Source organism: Mustela erminea, chromosome 18 (genome assembly GCF_009829155.1).
Source record: "Mustela erminea isolate mMusErm1 chromosome 18, mMusErm1.Pri, whole genome shotgun sequence".
NCBI lineage: Eukaryota > Metazoa > Chordata > Mammalia > Carnivora > Mustelidae > Mustela > Mustela erminea.
Window position 1 is genome coordinate 4,481,978 of NC_045631.1, and position 6,963 is coordinate 4,488,940.

Genomic DNA, 6,963 nt, shown 5'->3' on the forward strand with positions numbered 1-6,963 from the left:
GGTCTGTTGAAAGTTTTGATTGTATGGAGGAGTAGTCAGAAGCGTCGGTCTGAGGTTGTAGATGCAAGAGCTGCAGGGACCTTACCCATCACTTAGAATGCAGCCTCCTCATTTCACCGGTAAGAAAACTAAGGGCCAGAAAGGTGAAGGGTCATTCAGCGTCACAGAATTGTAAGTGGTGGGGCTGGGACGTGAACCCTGCTCTTCCAAATCCAGGTTCAGTGTTGATTCCACTGCAAGATCTGGAAGGCCACCTGGCTTCCCTCAGATAGCCAGAGTCCTTGGAAAGCCTGGATTATGTTGACTGCCCAGTCAACATGTTGTTGATTTTATCAGATGGTCTCTGTAATGCATCTTCAGTGGTCAGGCTGGACTAGCAGCTCACACTCAATATTACATTGTAATTGCTGTATTTTTGAAGTGCTAACAACACATGGAAGAGATGAGTCGTTAAATTTTGTGTGGTTAAATGGTCTGAAAAGTCAATATTTCACGAGAAGCCATTTTTAAAGAACAGCTCCTCCTTGTATTACCCTATTCCCGTTACTAGCCCAGGAAATAAGATGATCGTTTTTTAAGACTTAGCAGTAAAGATCCCTTTCTTCTTTAGAAAGTAGTAATAAATCCCTCTTACCTCTTGTGTTACCAGGTGAGGAAGGTGGCAGGCCTGAAGCAGACAACTACTGCAGAAAGAGAAAAGACAAGAATGCAGATTCTTCTTTTTCCCATTTAGTTGCAAAATCCTAGTTAAATATATCATGTACCATATCATCCTTAGGAATGATGGAAAGAAAAATTAAAATATGGAAAATAGAGGCCTTTCCCTTAAGCTGAAAGATCATTAGCAGCAGGAATGTAGAGCTGGCTAAGAGTTCATCAGGTATACATACCTTGAAGAGTTTTGAGGAAGGACAGGACGAGGCATGTGGGCTCCCCTTTTATAGAGACCGTTGTGCAAGCACAGCAGCCACCTCAGCTGTCCTAGCTGGAACCTACTTGGCAAAACCTTTTTTGGCAATCTCTTTGCACAATATTCACTGACTGTGGCTGTGAATGGATATAATTAGAAATATTTCTTGTCACCTATAAATAATTTGACAGAGGATAATCTAGGGTTCTTTATAGGCATTTGATAGGGGATGTGGACTCAGGGCCTCTAAGGCTGTTTCGCCGGCTTTACTGTTACATCATTCACTACAGAATCCAAAGCCAGGTTCCCACTTACTGTCCTGCTTGTAAATTGGGTCTGACAGTACGAGCCAGACTCAAGGAGTCAGGACTAATTGATGTGTTAGCACTCGAAGCCATTACGGAGCTGGGATGAATTTTAGATCTGACACTATGAGTGGAAGCAGCAAGTGATGGATATTAAGGCAGAAAATTCCTTGTCAAGGTCCAGATTTTACAAACACTGGCAGTAGAGTCTTCTAAAGTCTGAAAAGCTAAACATGCTGGAGAAAGCGTGTTGTCAGGGTAGGCAGTGGTGGTGACCAGTGGGGGAGTCGGAAGGGATTTAGAACAGATACAAACACTTGTTTTGCTAAAGGACTTGCCATGGATATCTCCAGCTCATTTGTGTTCACTGAGGGGACCCCAGGATGCTGTGTGATGCTCCATGCATGTTTCCACTGCATAATGGAAGGAGACCCAGACATGCATTTCTAGTTCATGGGCACATCCCCATGACTAGCTGTAGCTCTAATGAGGTGGGTACTACGTACTTTTACTTAAGGTGGGAGGAAGGCTGTGGTATCCACAGAACTATTGTGGGTGGAGAACATGAGTGGGCATCACCTGTGCCCATGATGCTTACCAGTTGGGTTTTGGTGGCTTCACCACCTACACAGCTGTTGATGAATATGACGGGAAATCTGTTGACTCTAAATGTGTCCCGAAGTCCTGATATGGTATTTTTTACTATCATCTGCCAGCTTAAATTACTGATTAATGTGATCACTTTCTGTATGCATCCTATGGACTTAGAATTTTCTCTTTAACATATTGACAGATTGAATCTTTTATACTTTTTTGCTTCTTTTGATACAATACTGTGGAATGGGCAGACATTATTTTTTTCCATCTCTGTGGAAATGACTCTCGGAAGCTTAGTGATTTATGCAAAAGGCTGGACTCTAAGTCTGAAAGAGGAAAGGTCTGATTATACTCTATGTTAAGATTTTCACAACTCATTTATTTTTACTTCTTTTGGAACCTGATATCTAAATTAGAGAGAGAATATTATCAAACACATGCAGTATTTTTAGAACTGACAGATAAAAGAAAGCACTATGGATAAGACCAAGAAACACAGGCTAAGTCACACAGCAGTAGCTAGTGAGGACCACACCTGGAACTCAGAGCTTTGACCAGTTGCAGAGCCTGACTGATCGTCCAGATCTTGAAAGCTCTAAAAGAGCTTTCGTGTTCACCAACAAGAGCATACATGTTCTGGTGGAGACTGGCACAGACCACCAGGAGTGGGTCAGAGAACCTTGCAGAGCTTGGACAAGGACAGAGAGCAGCAGTGCTGAATGAGGGAGGGGCGTTTCCCTTACTTCTGCTTCTCTAGGGACTGCCTGGATAGGACCTTTAGGGAAGCAGCGTGGAGCCTTCTTGTATTTGTGCGGTTCTTTATGATTTGGATGCTGTATTTATGCAGTCTGGGTAAAAGCTTCTCTCTAGCGTTTCCGCCCATTATCCTTGCAGATTTGGAAATATTATAGGCTTTAGTGATCTTGCACTTCTTTATCTACTAAAAACATAAATTCAGTAAAAACCTGATGTTCCCTTTACCTTATCGAGTTGAATGAATTAAGTTAGGCTATATAAATAATCTTTAGTATAAAAAGCTTTTATAAGGAATGGATGTATTATAGATTATTACTATTGAAGATTACAGATAATCACTTCATATATATAAATGGACATATATATATACATACATATACGTGTGTGTACATATGTATCATATATGTAAAATGCTTAGAACAGTGTCACGAGGGGCTGATGAAACAGACATTTTGTAATTACAGGTACGGTCACAAGGGTATGCTGACCCTACTCCTGAATATACACTGGCTGTCAAAATGGTAGTAAGGGCTACAAAGAGACAGTGGTTAGAAAATTTTGGTGAACAAGATTATTTTTGTTGTTATGCTCTTAAACTTTTTTAAAAGTAGGCTCCATGCTCAGTGCGGAGCCCACCGTGGGGCTGGATCTCATGACATCGAGAGTTGAGATCAAGAGCCAGACACTTAACCAGCAAGCACCCAGGTGTCCCTGTTGTTAATGACTTTATTAGATAAATTTAGTTGAAAAAGTATAGCTGGAACCTAGTTTGGAGATGTTGTTGCTTACCTTCTGCGGCGCCCAGCATAGCATCACAAACTCAGTAAAATCCCTCGGGATGTGGCAAGTCAGGTTGTTGTTTTTCTTTTAAAAATTTCTTAGGGACGCCAGTGGGTCGTCACTTTTGAAAAGAAGTTGCACATTCATTTTAAGTCAGTTGCTTATTACATTCTGCAGAATTCTCATTCCAGTGTGGTTATAATCACTCACTCACTTTTCTAGTCTATACATACTTATTAAATGTCCACTGTGTGTCAGCCACTGTCATGACTCCTCCAAACTGGCCAAGACCACACTTGGCTTGGCCATGGCTTGGGCCATGTCCCATTTAGTGTTGCCAACATAACATATTCCCCAGACATAATGGCTTAAAACAACCATCTTACTATGCCCATTGGTTTTGATGGTCAGGAATATAGATTCTGAAAGGGACATAGTAGTCTCTGTTCTTCAAAACTGGGCCATTTGAGAATAAAGCCTGGGGGTGATTCAACAGCTAGGGGGCAAGTGTTTTGTTTCATAATAAATGTCAGAGGAAAAAATAAGGATTGTTGGGAAGGGTAGCTAATAAATGAAGTAGTGTCTGGAGGCAGACATGGGGTCAAGGGAAGATTTGTTAAAAGAGGGAGAGAGGCTAAGCATATTTGTATTTGTGAGAAGGATTCTGGAGAGTTAAGACAAATTGATGACCCAAGAGAAGGAGGGGATTACTGTGGGAGACAAGACAGGAGGGACTGGAGTCCAGAGGCCAAGAGGCAGATTTAGACTCTGAGCATGGACACTGCATATATTAGGAAAGAAGACAGAGTGAGGGCAAGTTGCAAGTTAGTTGATAGAGTTGACATTGGGAAGTTGAGGGAGTTCCTATTTGGTTCTGTTTTCTCAGTGAAGTATGAGGTGAAGTCATTGGCTGAGAGTGAGGGCAGGAGACATAGCAGGTGTACCAAGAGGAGGTGTGAAGTGTTCCTTTTGGAGAGCGAGAGGCTTGGCTGGAAGTATTGAGTTCAAGTCAGACAGTTAAAGTTAGACCAGTTTAACAGATCTGTTTTTCTCCTGCAAGTTCAGTTGCATGGATGTGGCCATAGAAAAGCCACGTTGAACCCAGGTGAGACTTTGTCCAGCAAGAGAAATATAGGGCCAGGGCCAGAGGAGTTAAGAATCTTTCAAGTGAGTTATTATAATATTGGGCCATGAGATTTAAGCTTGGACAAGGAAGAAAACGAGAGGACATATCAGAACAATGAAAAAGTAGTGACCAATGGATAGGAGGTCTTGATGATGTGAAAGAATTGCAGGCATGGAATATCTAGAGCAGGCAAGCTAGAAGAAGAGGAGGTATTAGAAACCCTGCTTGGTTGACGTGTCACTACTTTATATATATGGTTGCATTGGATTTGCTAGTGTCTTATTAGGGAACTTTGCTTTTATGTTCATAAGAGACGTTAGTCTGCAGTTTTCTTTTGTTGTAATGTCTTTATCTGGTTTTGATATTAGGGTCATTCTGGCCTCACAGAGTAAGTTAAAAAATTTTCCCTGTGCTTTTTTTCTTGAAGACATTGTGGAGAATTGATGTTATTTCTCCTTAAATGTTTGGTAGAATTCACCAACAAAATTCTCTGGACCTGATGCTTTCTTTTTTGGAAGCTTATTAATTATTGATTAGTTTCTTTAATAGATGTAGGCCTGTTCAGATTATCTGTCTCTCCTTATATGCCTTGGTTATTGGTGCAGAGACTGGATGGGATGCTTGAGATTGTGATTTTTGTGAAAATCTTGATCATGGCAAGGTCAGTGATGTCTATATGCTCAACTACCTCAAACTACTTTCCGGGGGTGATTTTCTCTATATACAAGTATATAGTACATATAGTGGTACTCATTCATTTAATTTGTATTTATCGGGAAGACATACAAGATTTTAAGAAAAGAAATCCCTGCCCTCTTGGACTTGACATTTTGATGGAAGGGGGTGGTGGAGACAATGAATTCCCAGGAAAAAAAGTTAAAGATATATTGCTTATTCTATATGATGTGCTATGGGAAGTAAAAAGTTAAAGTCATGAGGTAGTAATTATTGTAGTCAGGGGGCCACATTTGAGTTGGCAAACAGGATAGTCTTCTTTGAACCGAGACTTGAATAATGCAGAACAACGACCTCTGCAGACCTCTGAATGAGAAGCATTCTAAGCAAGGAAAATTGTGGGGAGGTGAGTGAAGGAAAAATAGGTCTGTATTTTGAGTACCTATCAAGAGCCTTGTGTATATTCTAAGTATTTGATTTATACTACTTCGTTTTATCCTCATGCAAACCTAAAGAGTAGAAAATGTTAGTATTGCTGAATACTGAAAAGGAATCAGGCCACAGTCTGGTTGCATAAATTGCCCTGGATCATAGAGCTGATGTGTGTGATAGAGCAAAGACTCAGCTCAGGCAGGGCAGCCTCAGCAGCCATCACCCAGCTCCTAGCTGTACAGCCTCCAGAGCCCCTTCCAACTCAGAGGCTCTGTGTTTATCTAATGATGTTACTGACACGGTAAAAGCTATGCCAGAAGTAAAGAGCTAACAGAATAATAAATGAGAGACCTCCCACTAAATGACTCACATTTTGTAAAAACTGCCTTTTATGAAGGCAGCATGTGGTGTTATGGTGTCCTGTTGTTGGATGCGCCATAATGCTTGCCCACCAGAAGCCAGCACACAGAAAACCAGAAATGCCACAGACTACCCCATGACACATAGAACTGTGTGAAGTACATGCTGCCAAAAAGACAGAGATATGTAGAGACTTACGTTTTCTTGCTACAAGATATAGGTGGAACCTTGAAAATGTTCTTCAGAGATTCTGTCTTGGTAGCATATTAGTAATCTGTCCCTACTCACAGGCAGCAGCTTTGCTCACTCATCCCCTGCCCCCTCTAGCTGTCTACACCTTTCACTTGAATAGAATAGAGAAGCGTCTCCTAGGTGTTATAATTAACTCAGAGGCACATAGATTCCCTGAGGAGCAGGTCTACGTGAGAAAATAATGGGGAGACAGAATCATTCAGCTCTTTCTAGTTATTCTATTTTATACTTTAGGGCCTTCCTGGTTCCTGGGAGTTGGTATGTGGTTGTCTGGCTCATTCTTACTTTCTCCTCGAGTTGGTATCTGATATTTCACCTCTTAGGTGTGAGAAGTCATGTGCCTTCCCTACTACTCGGGAAACAATTAATATTTGAGAATCTAATGTCCCCTGTATTGATGAACTTTAATAAAAATAAATCAGTGGACAAATTTAACTTAAATCTTTTAAAATTATTTCTCCTTCTGAAACCCAGTAAGACAACAAGACATAGTTTTAAGATCTTTTTTTCTGGTCAAGTCTTAGGTATGGTGCTAAATTCCCTTTATTTTAGCAAAGAAGTACCAATAAATTGCTGCTGTCCATGTTGACAGTTGGTATCTTCTACAGAATTGGAAGTAGAGGTAAGAAGAGAATATATTACATTTTGGAGTGGCAGGATATCAAGGAGAGGTGTAATTATAAAGAAGTAAGAAGCACTTGTGTAGGGGAAATGGAAGTAAATGTTTTAGTATTCCTGTGCTGGTTTTTGGTGGATATTCTGCGTTTCTG